The 16,641-nt window shown below is 52.6% G+C and overlaps 3 non-coding genes across 3 annotated transcripts; all 3 read left to right on the top strand.

The window, feature by feature from the left end:
• Positions 1 to 3,748: 3,748 nt before the first annotated feature.
• LOC147795207 (U2 spliceosomal RNA) lies at positions 3,749 to 3,941 on the top strand. Its single transcript, XR_015424074.1, has one exon. It is a non-coding gene; the product is annotated as a U2 spliceosomal RNA (small nuclear RNA).
• Positions 3,942 to 9,290: 5,349 nt separating this feature from the next.
• Positions 9,291 to 9,483, top strand: LOC147795206 (U2 spliceosomal RNA). The gene has a single exon (XR_015424073.1). It is a non-coding gene; the product is annotated as a U2 spliceosomal RNA (small nuclear RNA).
• Positions 9,484 to 14,829: 5,346 nt separating this feature from the next.
• Positions 14,830 to 15,022, top strand: LOC147795205 (U2 spliceosomal RNA). The gene has a single exon (XR_015424069.1). It is a non-coding gene; the product is annotated as a U2 spliceosomal RNA (small nuclear RNA).
• Positions 15,023 to 16,641: the final 1,619 nt, after the last annotated feature.

Here is a 16,641-nt window from a genome sequence, read left to right as displayed (position 1 = left end):
GCGGCCCGCAAGAGCGCTCCGGCTACTGGCGGCGTCAAGAAACCTCACCGGTACAGGCCGGGAACCGTTGCCCTCCGTGAGATCCGTCGCTACCAGAAGAGCACCGAACTGCTGATCCGAAAGCTCCCCTTCCAGAGACTTGTGCGAGAAATTGCACAGGATTTCAAGACCGAGCTGCGATTCCAAAGTTCTGCCGTCATGGCTTTGCAGGAGGCTAGCGAGGCTTACCTGGTGGGCCTGTTCGAGGACACCAACCTGTGCGCCATCCACGCAAAGAGGGTCACCATCATGCCCAAGGACATCCAGTTGGCCCGCCGAATTCGCGGTGAACGGGCCTGAGTGTTGGCGCGCCACGACCACCAAACCTAACGGCTCTTATCAGAGCCACCACTACTTCAAAAAGAGAATGATTCTGCTCGAGTTGTCTGCGGGGAAAGGTGCTGGGCGGGAGGAAATTAAACACAACCGAGTAACGGCCACAGTTGAGTCAATAATACAACAAATTGAAAGGGCTCTCCGATTGCGATTTCACACGGGGCGTGATTGGTCTGCTTTTCCTTCCCTCTCCTTTAAGTTTTGTGTAGTTATTCGTATTTGGGTATGAATGAGCGTACAGTATCAGACGACCCCTCCCCGACAGCTTCACCCCGGCCCTCGCTTTGAAAGCGACCTTGTTTCGCCTTTGTGGAGTCCGATCGACTTCCTGACTGGTACTCTTGTCAATTTAGTTAGCGACGCGAAAGGCTGCGTTGTGCTTTGGCAGACGAATTCCGCGTTAGCCGCTTGAGAGGATGGCGGAGAAAATAACCAAATATTCAAATAGAACAGATAACTCGGTTGCACGGAACGGTTATTGACCGAACGAACGACCGACCGCTTTCAGCGTTTCCCTTGCCGTAAGTTTCAGCTTGCCCTTGCAAGCCATGCGCGTCTTCACGCCTGGGTGGCCGGGGGGCGCTCTTTTCAACTGGCGGGAAGGTGGACAATGCGCCCGTGTTCAGAATCCACGCCGCCCATGATAAAAGCCGGCGTAGCCGTGACGCTTTTTCATTCGATCCCTCGATCTCTCACACTTCAAGCGCTCCAGCATGGCTCCTAAAGTTAGCGGGAAAGGTCAGAAGAAGGCCGGAAACACCAAGACCCCGACTCGCACAGACAAGAAGAGGCACCGGCGTCGCAAGGAGAGCTACGGCATCTACATTTATAAAGTCATGAAACAGGTGCACCCCGACACGGGCATCTCCAGCAAGGCCATGAGCATCATGAACAGCTTTGTCAATGACGTCTTCGAGCGCATCGCAACCGAGGCCTCTCGCCTTGCACACTACAACAAGAAGTCGACCATCACCAGCCGCGAGGTGCAGACAGCAGTTCGCCTGCTCCTGCCGGGAGAGCTTGCCAAGCATGCAGTCAGCGAGGGCACCAAGGCCGTCACCAAGTACACGACTTCCAAGTAGCCCGCCGCTACCAACCAAACGGCTCTTTTCAGAGCCAAAACAACTCCACGAAAGAGATGCTTTGCTTTTCTGCTCCTCGTTAGTCTTTTCCCCCTTTTGTTTTCGACGTTGGGTGTGGTTCACTGAGACATTCTGTTGTACATTATTTCCCCGTTCTTGGTCTCCTTTTGTCTAATACAGGTGCCTCGTAATTAAAAAGGTATTTTTCCGAATATCGCGCACACTGCAAGCAAATAGATATTACCTCTTGACGGTGCTTGTATGGGGGGGGGTTGAGGTGAAAACTTTTCCTGATCTTTTTCGCACTCGCTCTGACCTTGATATTTGACGGTTGTTCAGATTGTCCAAGAGGGTGCCTCGTGTAAACGTCCAGACACCGTGAAACGGGCATTCCCCTTGCGAGGGACCTGTCGCAAAATATACAAACTGTATTTCTGACGGCTTCAGCCCCCCCCCCCCCCCAGGGGTGTGGTAACTCATGTGGACCCGGTTTTCTTTTCTCTCTGTTCTTTCTTTCTTTTGGCTTTGTTACATTTTGGTTCCCGTTCATGGACTTGATTTTGTGTTTATCCCGGCCTGTGGGCTCCGGCTCATCCAACCGTGCGATGGACCCGCTGCGTGACGTGATTGGCTAGTTGGTACGCTTCGGCCAATCCACTGGACTGCTATAACTTGTGTCGCGGGCCCCGGAGCAACCATTCCAGCGCAACTGCGACCCGGTGAACAGATCTGCACACTGATTTCTCTCAAGATGTCTGGACGAGGAAAGAGCGGCAAATCCAGAAGCAAGGCCAAGAGCAGGTCATCGCGGGCTGGCCTTCAGTTTCCCGTTGGCCGCGTTCACCGATTCCTGCGCAAGGGAAACTACGCCGAACGTGTTGGCGCCGGTGCCCCTGTCTACCTGGCTGCAGTGATGGAGTACCTTACCGCTGAGATCTTGGAGCTAGCCGGTAATGCTGCCCGCGACAACAAGAAGACAAGAATCAACCCACGTCACCTGCAACTTGCCATACGCAACGACGAGGAGCTCAACAAGCTGATGAGCGGGGTAACCATCGCGCAAGGAGGTGTGCTCCCCAATATTCACTCGGTCCTCTTGCCCAAGAAGACCGCCAAAGTCTCCAACTGAAAGGACGGGCCCCTTGCCCCGCGAACCCAAAGGCTCTTTTCAGGGCCGCCACTATTTCAAAGAAGAGACAGGTCGATGGCTGTTTAATTGAAAGCCCCCTTTGTGCCATGCTACTTCGGATGTTGTGTTATTTTCTAGGTTTATCTTTCTAGTTACTTCTCTGAACTGTATTAATATTCGTTCTTGATCGCTTCCCTCTTTTCGTTTCATTCCAATATTGAACGATACGCCGCAGTTCGGCCTTGCCGAAGTCCCACCTGCTTGTTCCTCCTTCAAACGTCGGCCCCGCCTTCGAACCGAGGCCCGGTCTGTGTCTCTTTGCGACTCCAAATTGCAGCCTGCCTTTCTCTTTACTCCTGCCGTGCCGGCCGTTGCGGTGCTGTATAATGACATGTTTGTGTTTCGAACCTGAATCCAGGCAACGCGCGTCAAATATGCAACGCGTATAACTTACGCAACAGACGTGCATTCTTTTCATTGTTCTAAGGGCCGTTCATCTCATCAAATATTCAGCACGCAGTGTGTGCTTGCAAACTTTCCAAGTTTACAAATGATGTGTTGGTTCATCATTGTGTATTGACATGTTCAGCTTTTTATTATGCGCCGTCGGGTGCGCGCTTCTACGTAGCGCAAAAGGCAAGTGCGTGCCTCATGGATGATTTTCAATAATTTTGGAACTGCATCGTTTGGCTCTTACTGCCGACAGTAAACCATCCTTTCACACGTACATTCAACACGTGATCCCGTGAAGCACACCCTCACGGCCTTTCAAGTTTAAAACCCGATAGGCTCTTCTCACAAGTCCTGAATGTGAAATACGGATATATCACGGGTTCTGCCGTTAAAAGTAAAGAGTGTAAGCAATGGCACACTGTCACTGTCACGAGGTCTTGGAAGCGTGCTATATCGCCACGCCCACAACGTGGGATCACTTCCGGCGCGGTGTCGAGTGTAGACACAGTGCAATTGTGAAGGGCGCCATCTTGTGGCTTGCATATAGTGCGGCGCAGGTACTTGCGCAGAGTCGACCGTGGGAACATTTCTCACTGAAAGATTGTTCATGATATTAACAGAAATTGCCAAAGTTCAAGGTCATGTCCTCATTTACTGTCACGATCGAGAGGTTATCTTGGGCTGCGTAATGTGGAAAATACTGATCTTTATCGCTTCTCGGCCTTTTGGCTAAGATCATGTGTAGTATCTGTTCTTTTCAGTGTGATATCTGAAACGCTGTTCATTGAACAGCCAGTTTATCAAACTGATTTTTGAACTTGGGCTGTGGAATAGGGGCTTGCCTCGTCCCGGCCACGGGTTGGCCCGGTATAGCAGTACATCCGGGATTCGGCCCACTCCCTTCGGGGGACATAAAAAAAGATAAAAACACGGACTGACTTAATTTTTGTTGAATTACTTTATCTCTCGGCTATTTCTTCCTCTCCGAAACATTTCGACAAAAAAGGCCATTTTACAAAAATGGACATTATATACAGTATGTTTCTGAGCAATAACGGCATGCAAGAATGCCAATAAAAAGTGGCAGGGAAAAGAGAGAGACAAAGACACGACACCCACTTCTTGTCTGGCGTCATCGCATTTTATTTTGACGGGTTTTCACATGACGATCTCCCCCCCCCCCCTCCTCCAATTCTCCTTCTGTCCGTCCCCCCCCCCCGTGGACCTTTGACCTCGCTCTCTTGACCCCGTTTACCGCCAGATGGCGCTGTCGCCCCGACCGCACGCTCGCGCAGCTTCTACCGCGTCCGCGCAGGCGTTATACCTGCTCTGCCGGCTTGTCGTCCGCATCATTTGCACTAGCGATTGAACAGAGCAAGAACATCATGTCTGGACGAGGCAAGGGAGGCAAAGGACTGGGCAAGGGGGGTGCCAAACGCCACCGGAAGGTCCTCCGTGACAACATCCAGGGCATCACCAAGCCCGGCCATTCGTCGCCTTGCCCGCCGGGGAGGAGTGAAGCGCATCTCCGGTCTCATTTACGAGGAAACGCGTGGAGTCCTGAAAGTCTTCCTGGAGAACGTCATCCGCGATGCGGTCACCTACTGCGAACACGCCAAGAGGAAGACTGTCACTGCCATGGACGTGGTGTACGCGCTCAAGAGGCAAGGGCGGACGCTGTACGGCTTTGGGGGCTAGACCGCCGAATTCCCATTTCAAAACCAACGGCTCTCTTCAGAGCCACGACAGTTTTCCAAAAGAGATTTATTCCCACGCATAGCTGCTGTATGATTACCCTGTTCGTAATTAATAGCTATAATTGCCATCCTTCCTTAAGCTCGATCAATGACCCCGATCGTTTTCCCGTGGATTCTTTTTGTACGTTTCCCTCTCCGTTCCTTGTCGTTGCGGTTCATTTCGTCCCTCTCCGCGTTTTCCGTTTAATATACGGTACGTAGCCGTGTTGTCGTAATGTGTTCGTGATACCCAAGTGACTTCCACAGCCCTGCTGTTTCACTGATGCGCGTCCGTGTGTACTGTCGTTGAGCCTGACGGTGGAAAGCGTTGAGTACTGGATGGAACGCGTGACGGGCGGAAGGGTGTTGCCGCGATGTAGGCGGAGTTGTGCTCAGCGTGAAAGTGCCGTGTGTGGTTGGTTGGGCGGTGGTGGTGCTGGGGGTGGTTTTTTTTCTTCTCTTGACACAGAGCTGTCGGTGCACTTTGCCTTCTTGTCGCGGTCCCCCCCCCCAATTAACCTCAGTGTACATGTGACCAGTCAAGCGCTGCGCCCGCCCTTGGAGTTATCCAATCGGAAAGCGGTCCATTGTCAGGCCTTCGGCCCGGGATGCCGTTGCCGGGCTTAAGAGACGCTGGGTTGCCGTGCCCTGCACTCACTTGTGTCAAGCTCCAAGCACCCGACGCACCTCATCATGGCTCGTACCAAGCAGACGGCAAGAAAGAGCACGGGCGGGAAAGCCCCCAGGAAGCAGTTGGCCACCAAGGCGGCCCGCAAGAGCGCTCCGGCTACTGGCGGCGTCAAGAAACCTCACCGGTACAGGCCGGGAACCGTTGCCCTCCGTGAGATCCGTCGCTACCAGAAGAGCACCGAACTGCTGATCCGAAAGCTCCCCTTCCAGAGACTTGTGCGAGAAATTGCACAGGATTTCAAGACCGAGCTGCGATTCCAAAGTTCTGCCGTCATGGCTTTGCAGGAGGCTAGCGAGGCTTACCTGGTGGGCCTGTTCGAGGACACCAACCTGTGCGCCATCCACGCAAAGAGGGTCACCATCATGCCCAAGGACATCCAGTTGGCCCGCCGAATTCGCGGTGAACGGGCCTGAGTGTTGGCGCGCCACGACCACCAAACCTAACGGCTCTTATCAGAGCCACCACTACTTCAAAAAGAGAATGATTCTGCTCGAGTTGTCTGCGGGGAAAGGTGCTGGGCGGGAGGAAATTAAACACAACCGAGTAACGGCCACAGTTGAGTCAATAATACAACAAATTGAAAGGGCTCTCCGATTGCGATTTCACACGGGGCGTGATTGGTCTGCTTTTCCTTCCCTCTCCTTTAAGTTTTGTGTAGTTATTCGTATTTGGGTATGAATGAGCGTACAGTATCAGACGACCCCTCCCCGACAGCTTCACCCCGGCCCTCGCTTTGAAAGCGACCTTGTTTCGCCTTTGTGGAGTCCGATCGACTTCCTGACTGGTACTCTTGTCAATTTAGTTAGCGACGCGAAAGGCTGCGTTGTGCTTTGGCAGACGAATTCCGCGTTAGCCGCTTGAGAGGATGGCGGAGAAAATAACCAAATATTCAAATAGAACAGATAACTCGGTTGCACGGAACGGTTATTGACCGAACGAACGACCGACCGCTTTCAGCGTTTCCCTTGCCGTAAGTTTCAGCTTGCCCTTGCAAGCCATGCGCGTCTTCACGCCTGGGTGGCCGGGGGGCGCTCTTTTCAACTGGCGGGAAGGTGGACAATGCGCCCGTGTTCAGAATCCACGCCGCCCATGATAAAAGCCGGCGTAGCCGTGACGCTTTTTCATTCGATCCCTCGATCTCTCACACTTCAAGCGCTCCAGCATGGCTCCTAAAGTTAGCGGGAAAGGTCAGAAGAAGGCCGGAAACACCAAGACCCCGACTCGCACAGACAAGAAGAGGCACCGGCGTCGCAAGGAGAGCTACGGCATCTACATTTATAAAGTCATGAAACAGGTGCACCCCGACACGGGCATCTCCAGCAAGGCCATGAGCATCATGAACAGCTTTGTCAATGACGTCTTCGAGCGCATCGCAACCGAGGCCTCTCGCCTTGCACACTACAACAAGAAGTCGACCATCACCAGCCGCGAGGTGCAGACAGCAGTTCGCCTGCTCCTGCCGGGAGAGCTTGCCAAGCATGCAGTCAGCGAGGGCACCAAGGCCGTCACCAAGTACACGACTTCCAAGTAGCCCGCCGCTACCAACCAAACGGCTCTTTTCAGAGCCAAAACAACTCCACGAAAGAGATGCTTTGCTTTTCTGCTCCTCGTTAGTCTTTTCCCCCTTTTGTTTTCGACGTTGGGTGTGGTTCACTGAGACATTCTGTTGTACATTATTTCCCCGTTCTTGGTCTCCTTTTGTCTAATACAGGTGCCTCGTAATTAAAAAGGTATTTTTCCGAATATCGCGCACACTGCAAGCAAATAGATATTACCTCTTGACGGTGCTTGTATGGGGGGGGGTTGAGGTGAAAACTTTTCCTGATCTTTTTCGCACTCGCTCTGACCTTGATATTTGACGGTTGTTCAGATTGTCCAAGAGGGTGCCTCGTGTAAACGTCCAGACACCGTGAAACGGGCATTCCCCTTGCGAGGGACCTGTCGCAAAATATACAAACTGTATTTCTGACGGCTTCACCCCCCCCCCCCCCCCCCAGGGGTGTGGTAACTCATGTGGACCCGGTTTTCTTTTCTCTCTGTTCTTTCTTTCTTTTGGCTTTGTTACATTTTGGTTCCCGTTCATGGACTTGATTTTGTGTTTATCCCGGCCTGTGGGCTCCGGCTCATCCAACCGTGCGATGGACCCGCTGCGTGACGTGATTGGCTAGTTGGTACGCTTCGGCCAATCCACTGGACTGCTATAACTTGTGTCGCGGGCCCCGGAGCAACCATTCCAGCGCAACTGCGACCCGGTGAACAGATCTGCACACTGATTTCTCTCAAGATGTCTGGACGAGGAAAGAGCGGCAAATCCAGAAGCAAGGCCAAGAGCAGGTCATCGCGGGCTGGCCTTCAGTTTCCCGTTGGCCGCGTTCACCGATTCCTGCGCAAGGGAAACTACGCCGAACGTGTTGGCGCCGGTGCCCCTGTCTACCTGGCTGCAGTGATGGAGTACCTTACCGCTGAGATCTTGGAGCTAGCCGGTAATGCTGCCCGCGACAACAAGAAGACAAGAATCAACCCACGTCACCTGCAACTTGCCATACGCAACGACGAGGAGCTCAACAAGCTGATGAGCGGGGTAACCATCGCGCAAGGAGGTGTGCTCCCCAATATTCAGTCGGTCCTCTTGCCCAAGAAGACCGCCAAAGTCTCCAACTGAAAGGACGGGCCCCTTGCCCCGCGAACCCAAAGGCTCTTTTCAGGGCCGCCACTATTTCAAAGAAGAGACAGGTCGATGGCTGTTTAATTGAAAGCCCCCTTTGTGCCATGCTACTTCGGATGTTGTGTTATTTTCTAGGTTTATCTTTCTAGTTACTTCTCTGAACTGTATTAATATTCGTTCTTGATCGCTTCCCTCTTTTCGTTTCATTCCAATATTGAACGATACGCCGCAGTTCGGCCTTGCCGAAGTCCCACCTGCTTGTTCCTCCTTCAAACGTCGGCCCCGCCTTCGAACCGAGGCCCGGTCTGTGTCTCTTTGCGACTCCAAATTGCAGCCTGCCTTTCTCTTTACTCCTGCCGTGCCGGCCGTTGCGGTGCTGTATAATGACATGTTTGTGTTTCGAACCTGAATCCAGGCAACGCGCGTCAAATATGCAACGCGTATAACTTACGCAACAGACGTGCATTCTTTTCATTGTTCTAAGGGCCGTTCATCTCATCAAATATTCAGCACGCAGTGTGTGCTTGCAAACTTTCCAAGTTTACAAATGATGTGTTGGTTCATCATTGTGTATTGACATGTTCAGCTTTTTATTATGCGCCGTCGGGTGCGCGCTTCTACGTAGCGCAAAAGGCAAGTGCGTGCCTCATGGATGATTTTCAATAATTTTGGAACTGCATCGTTTGGCTCTTACTGCCGACAGTAAACCATCCTTTCACACGTACATTCAACACGTGATCCCGTGAAGCACACCCTCACGGCCTTTCAAGTTTAAAACCCGATAGGTTCTTCTCACAAGTCCTGAATGTGAAATACGGATATATCACGGGTTCTGCCGTTAAAAGTAAAGAGTGTAAGCAATGGCACACTGTCACTGTCACGAGGTCTTGGAAGCGTGCTATATCGCCACGCCCACAACGTGGGATCACTTCCGGCGCGGTGTCGAGTGTAGACACAGTGCAATTGTGAAGGGCGCCATCTTGTGGCTTGCATATAGTGCGGCGCAGGTACTTGCGCAGAGTCGACCGTGGGAACATTTCTCACTGAAAGATTGTTCATGATATTAACAGAAATTGCCAAAGTTCAAGGTCATGTCCTCATTTACTGTCACGATCGAGAGGTTATCTTGGGCTGCGTAATGTGGAAAATACTGATCTTTATCGCTTCTCGGCCTTTTGGCTAAGATCATGTGTAGTATCTGTTCTTTTCAGTGTGATATCTGAAACGCTGTTCATTGAACAGCCAGTTTATCAAACTGATTTTTGAACTTGGGCTGTGGAATAGGGGCTTGCCTCGTCCCGGCCACGGGTTGGCCCGGTATAGCAGTACATCCGGGATTCGGCCCACTCCCTTCGGGGGACATAAAAAAAGATAAAAACACGGACTGACTTAATTTTTGTTGAATTACTTTATCTCTCGGCTATTTCTTCCTCTCCGAAACATTTCGACAAAAAAGGCCATTTTACAAAAATGGACATTATATACAGTATGTTTCTGAGCAATAACGGCATGCAAGAATGCCAATAAAAAGTGGCAGGGAAAAGAGAGAGACAAAGACACGACACCCACTTCTTGTCTGGCGTCATCGCATTTTATTTTGACGGGTTTTCACATGACGATCTCCCCCCCCCCTCCTCCAATTCTCCTTCTGTCCGTCCCCCCCCCCCCGTGGACCTTTGACCTCGCTCTCTTGACCCCGTTTACCGCCAGATGGCGCTGTCGCCCCGACCGCACGCTCGCGCAGCTTCTACCGCGTCCGCGCAGGCGTTATACCTGCTCTGCCGGCTTGTCGTCCGCATCATTTGCACTAGCGATTGAACAGAGCAAGAACATCATGTCTGGACGAGGCAAGGGAGGCAAAGGGACTGGGCAAGGGGGGTGCCAAACGCCACCGGAAGGTCCTCCGTGACACCACCCAGGCCACCCCCAGCCCGGCCATTCGTCGCCTTGCCCGCCGGGGAGGAGTGAAGCGCATCTCCGGTCTCATTTACGAGGAAACGCGTGGAGTCCTGAAAGTCTTCCTGGAGAACGTCATCCGCGATGCGGTCACCTACTGCGAACACGCCAAGAGGAAGACTGTCACTGCCATGGACGTGGTGTACGCGCTCAAGAGGCAAGGGCGGACGCTGTACGGCTTTGGGGGCTAGACCGCCGAATTCCCATTTCAAAACCAACGGCTCTCTTCAGAGCCACGACAGTTTTCCAAAAGAGATTTATTCCCACGCATAGCTGCTGTATGATTACCCTGTTCGTAATTAATAGCTATAATTGCCATCCTTCCTTAAGCTCGATCAATGACCCCGATCGTTTTCCCGTGGATTCTTTTTGTACGTTTCCCTCTCCGTTCCTTGTCGTTGCGGTTCATTTCGTCCCTCTCCGCGTTTTCCGTTTAATATACGGTACGTAGCCGTGTTGTCGTAATGTGTTCGTGATACCCAAGTGACTTCCACAGCCCTGCTGTTTCACTGATGCGCGTCCGTGTGTACTGTCGTTGAGCCTGACGGTGGAAAGCGTTGAGTACTGGATGGAACGCGTGACGGGCGGAAGGGTGTTGCCGCGATGTAGGCGGAGTTGTGCTCAGCGTGAAAGTGCCGTGTGTGGTTGGTTGGGCGGTGGTGGTGCTGGGGGTGGTTTTTTTCTTCTCTTGACACAGAGCTGTCGGTGCACTTTGCCTTCTTGTCGCGGTCCCCCCCCCCAAATTAACCTCAGTGTACATGTGACCAGTCAAGCGCTGCGCCCGCCCTTGGAGTTATCCAATCGGAAAGCGGTCCATTGTCAGGCCTTCGGCCCGGGATGCCGTTGCCGGGCTTAAGAGACGCTGGGTTGCCGTGCCCTGCACTCACTTGTGTCAAGCTCCAAGCACCCGACGCACCTCATCATGGCTCGTACCAAGCAGACGGCAAGAAAGAGCACGGGCGGGAAAGCCCCCAGGAAGCAGTTGGCCACCAAGGCGGCCCGCAAGAGCGCTCCGGCTACTGGCGGCGTCAAGAAACCTCACCGGTACAGGCCGGGAACCGTTGCCCTCCGTGAGATCCGTCGCTACCAGAAGAGCACCGAACTGCTGATCCGAAAGCTCCCCTTCCAGAGACTTGTGCGAGAAATTGCACAGGATTTCAAGACCGAGCTGCGATTCCAAAGGTCTGTCGGCATGGCTTTGCAGGAGGCTAGCGAGGCTTACCTGGTGGGCCTGTTCGAGGACACCAACCTGTGCGCCATCCACGCAAAGAGGGTCACCATCATGCCCAAGGACATCCAGTTGGCCCGCCGAATTCGCGGTGAACGGGCCTGAGTGTTGGCGCGCCACGACCACCAAACCTAACGGCTCTTATCAGAGCCACCACTACTTCAAAAAGAGAATGATTCTGCTCGAGTTGTCTGCGGGGAAAGGTGCTGGGCGGGAGGAAATTAAACACAACCGAGTAACGGCCACAGTTGAGTCAATAATACAACAAATTGAAAGGGCTCTCCGATTGCGATTTCACACGGGGCGTGATTGGTCTGCTTTTCCTTCCCTCTCCTTTAAGTTTTGTGTAGTTATTCGTATTTGGGTATGAATGAGCGTACAGTATCAGACGACCCCTCCCCGACAGCTTCACCCCGGCCCTCGCTTTGAAAGCGACCTTGTTTCGCCTTTGTGGAGTCCGATCGACTTCCTGACTGGTACTCTTGTCAATTTAGTTAGCGACGCGAAAGGCTGCGTTGTGCTTTGGCAGACGAATTCCGCGTTAGCCGCTTGAGAGGATGGCGGAGAAAATAACCAAATATTCAAATAGAACAGATAACTCGGTTGCACGGAACGGTTATTGACCGAACGAACGACCGACCGCTTTCAGCGTTTCCCTTGCCGTAAGTTTCAGCTTGCCCTTGCAAGCCATGCGCGTCTTCACGCCTGGGTGGCCGGGGGGCGCTCTTTTCAACTGGCGGGAAGGTGGACAATGCGCCCGTGTTCAGAATCCACGCCGCCCATGATAAAAGCCGGCGTAGCCGTGACGCTTTTTCATTCGATCCCTCGATCTCTCACACTTCAAGCGCTCCAGCATGGCTCCTAAAGTTAGCGGGAAAGGTCAGAAGAAGGCCGGAAACACCAAGACCCCGACTCGCACAGACAAGAAGAGGCACCGGCGTCGCAAGGAGAGCTACGGCATCTACATTTATAAAGTCATGAAACAGGTGCACCCCGACACGGGCATCTCCAGCAAGGCCATGAGCATCATGAACAGCTTTGTCAATGACGTCTTCGAGCGCATCGCAACCGAGGCCTCTCGCCTTGCACACTACAACAAGAAGTCGACCATCACCAGCCGCGAGGTGCAGACAGCAGTTCGCCTGCTCCTGCCGGGAGAGCTTGCCAAGCATGCAGTCAGCGAGGGCACCAAGGCCGTCACCAAGTACACGACTTCCAAGTAGCCCGCCGCTACCAACCAAACGGCTCTTTTCAGAGCCAAAACAACTCCACGAAAGAGATGCTTTGCTTTTCTGCTCCTCGTTAGTCTTTTCCCCCTTTTGTTTTCGACGTTGGGTGTGGTTCACTGAGACATTCTGTTGTACATTATTTCCCCGTTCTTGGTCTCCTTTTGTCTAATACAGGTGCCTCGTAATTAAAAAGGTATTTTTCCGAATATCGCGCACACTGCAAGCAAATAGATATTACCTCTTGACGGTGCTTGTATGGGGGGGGGTTGAGGTGAAAACTTTTCCTGATCTTTTTCGCACTCGCTCTGACCTTGATATTTGACGGTTGTTCAGATTGTCCAAGAGGGTGCCTCGTGTAAACGTCCAGACACCGTGAAACGGGCATTCCCCTTGCGAGGGACCTGTCGCAAAATATACAAACTGTATTTCTGACGGCTTCAGCCCCCCCCCCCCCCCAGGGGTGTGGTAACTCATGTGGACCCGGTTTTCTTTTCTCTCTGTTCTTTCTTTCTTTTGGCTTTGTTACATTTTGGTTCCCGTTCATGGACTTGATTTTGTGTTTATCCCGGCCTGTGGGCTCCGGCTCATCCAACCGTGCGATGGACCCGCTGCGTGACGTGATTGGCTAGTTGGTACGCTTCGGCCAATCCACTGGACTGCTATAACTTGTGTCGCGGGCCCCGGAGCAACCATTCCAGCGCAACTGCGACCCGGTGAACAGATCTGCACACTGATTTCTCTCAAGATGTCTGGACGAGGAAAGAGCGGCAAATCCAGAAGCAAGGCCAAGAGCAGGTCATCGCGGGCTGGCCTTCAGTTTCCCGTTGGCCGCGTTCACCGATTCCTGCGCAAGGGAAACTACGCCGAACGTGTTGGCGCCGGTGCCCCTGTCTACCTGGCTGCAGTGATGGAGTACCTTACCGCTGAGATCTTGGAGCTAGCCGGTAATGCTGCCCGCGACAACAAGAAGACAAGAATCAACCCACGTCACCTGCAACTTGCCATACGCAACGACGAGGAGCTCAACAAGCTGATGAGCGGGGTAACCATCGCGCAAGGAGGTGTGCTCCCCAATATTCAGTCGGTCCTCTTGCCCAAGAAGACCGCCAAAGTCTCCAACTGAAAGGACGGGCCCCTTGCCCCGCGAACCCAAAGGCTCTTTTCAGGGCCGCCACTATTTCAAAGAAGAGACAGGTCGATGGCTGTTTAATTGAAAGCCCCCTTTGTGCCATGCTACTTCGGATGTTGTGTTATTTTCTAGGTTTATCTTTCTAGTTACTTCTCTGAACTGTATTAATATTCGTTCTTGATCGCTTCCCTCTTTTCGTTTCATTCCAATATTGAACGATACGCCGCAGTTCGGCCTTGCCGAAGTCCCACCTGCTTGTTCCTCCTTCAAACGTCGGCCCCGCCTTCGAACCGAGGCCCGGTCTGTGTCTCTTTGCGACTCCAAATTGCAGCCTGCCTTTCTCTTTACTCCTGCCGTGCCGGCCGTTGCGGTGCTGTATAATGACATGTTTGTGTTTCGAACCTGAATCCAGGCAACGCGCGTCAAATATGCAACGCGTATAACTTACGCAACAGACGTGCATTCTTTTCATTGTTCTAAGGGCCGTTCATCTCATCAAATATTCAGCACGCAGTGTGTGCTTGCAAACTTTCCAAGTTTACAAATGATGTGTTGGTTCATCATTGTGTATTGACATGTTCAGCTTTTTATTATGCGCCGTCGGGTGCGCGCTTCTACGTAGCGCAAAAGGCAAGTGCGTGCCTCATGGATGATTTTCAATAATTTTGGAACTGCATCGTTTGGCTCTTACTGCCGACAGTAAACCATCCTTTCACACGTACATTCAACACGTGATCCCGTGAAGCACACCCTCACGGCCTTTCAAGTTTAAAACCCGATAGGTTCTTCTCACAAGTCCTGAATGTGAAATACGGATATATCACGGGTTCTGCCGTTAAAAGTAAAGAGTGTAAGCAATGGCACACTGTCACTGTCACGAGGTCTTGGAAGCGTGCTATATCGCCACGCCCACAACGTGGGATCACTTCCGGCGCGGGGTCGAGTGTAGACACAGTGCAATTGTGAAGGGCGCCATCTTGTGGCTTGCATATAGTGCGGCGCAGGTACTTGCGCAGAGTCGACCGTGGGAACATTTCTCACTGAAAGATTGTTCATGATATTAACAGAAATTGCCAAAGTTCAAGGTCATGTCCTCATTTACTGTCACGATCGAGAGGTTATCTTGGGCTGCGTAATGTGGAAAATACTGATCTTTATCGCTTCTCGGCCTTTTGGCTAAGATCATGTGTAGTATCTGTTCTTTTCAGTGTGATATCTGAAACGCTGTTCATTGAACAGCCAGTTTATCAAACTGATTTTTGAACTTGGGCTGTGGAATAGGGGCTTGCCTCGTCCCGGCCACGGGTTGGCCCGGTATAGCAGTACATCCGGGATTCGGCCCACTCCCTTCGGGGGACATAAAAAAAGATAAAAACACGGACTGACTTAATTTTTGTTGAATTACTTTATCTCTCGGCTATTTCTTCCTCTCCGAAACATTTCGACAAAAAAGGCCATTTTACAAAAATGGACATTATATACAGTATGTTTCTGAGCAATAACGGCATGCAAGAATGCCAATAAAAAGTGGCAGGGAAAAGAGAGAGACAAAGACACGACACCCACTTCTTGTCTGGCGTCATCGCATTTTATTTTGACGGGTTTTCACATGACGATCTCCCCCCCCCCTCCTCCAATTCTCCTTCTGTCCGTCCCCCCCCCCCCCCGTGGACCTTTGACCTCGCTCTCTTGACCCCGTTTACCGCCAGATGGCGCTGTCGCCCCGACCGCACGCTCGCGCAGCTTCTACCGCGTCCGCGCAGGCGTTATACCTGCTCTGCCGGCTTGTCGTCCGCATCATTTGCACTAGCGATTGAACAGAGCAAGAACATCATGTCTGGACGAGGCAAGGGAGGCAAAGGACTGGGCAAGGGGGGTGCCAAACGCCACCGGAAGGTCCTCCGTGACAACATCCAGGGCATCACCAAGCCCGGCCATTCGTCGCCTTGCCCGCCGGGGAGGAGTGAAGCGCATCTCCGGTCTCATTTACGAGGAAACGCGTGGAGTCCTGAAAGTCTTCCTGGAGAACGTCATCCGCGATGCGGTCACCTACTGCGAACACGCCAAGAGGAAGACTGTCACTGCCATGGACGTGGTGTACGCGCTCAAGAGGCAAGGGCGGACGCTGTACGGCTTTGGGGGCTAGACCGCCGAATTCCCATTTCAAAACCAACGGCTCTCTTCAGAGCCACGACAGTTTTCCAAAAGAGATTTATTCCCACGCATAGCTGCTGTATGATTACCCTGTTCGTAATTAATAGCTATAATTGCCATCCTTCCTTAAGCTCGATCAATGACCCCGATCGTTTTCCCGTGGATTCTTTTTGTACGTTTCCCTCTCCGTTCCTTGTCGTTGCGGTTCATTTCGTCCCTCTCCGCGTTTTCCGTTTAATATACGGTACGTAGCCGTGTTGTCGTAATGTGTTCGTGATACCCAAGTGACTTCCACAGCCCTGCTGTTTCACTGATGCGCGTCCGTGTGTACTGTCGTTGAGCCTGACGGTGGAAAGCGTTGAGTACTGGATGGAACGCGTGACGGGCGGAAGGGTGTTGCCGCGATGTAGGCGGAGTTGTGCTCAGCGTGAAAGTGCCGTGTGTGGTTGGTTGGGCGGGGGTGGTGCTGGGGGTGGTTTTTTTCTTCTCTTGACACAGAGCTGTCGGTGCACTTTGCCTTCTTGTCGCGGTCCCCCCCCCCAATTAACCTCAGTGTACATGTGACCAGTCAAGCGCTGCGCCCGCCCTTGGAGTTATCCAATCGGAAAGCGGTCCATTGTCAGGCCTTCGGCCCGGGATGCCGTTGCCGGGCTTAAGAGACGCTGGGTTGCCGTGCCCTGCACTCACTTGTGTCAAGCTCCAAGCACCCGACGCACCTCATCATGGCTCGTACCAAGCAGACGGCAAGAAAGAGCACGGGCGGGAAAGCCCCCAGGAAGCAGTTGGCCACCAAGGCGGCCCGCAAGAGCGCTCC

The sequence above is a fragment of the Acanthaster planci genome, unplaced genomic scaffold (genome assembly GCF_054643075.1).
Source record: "Acanthaster planci isolate LZ-2023a unplaced genomic scaffold, COTS_SCS Contig129, whole genome shotgun sequence".
In the NCBI taxonomy this organism is placed as follows: Eukaryota; Metazoa; Echinodermata; class Asteroidea; order Valvatida; family Acanthasteridae; genus Acanthaster; species Acanthaster planci.
This window is presented reverse-complemented; position numbering and strand designations above follow the sequence as displayed.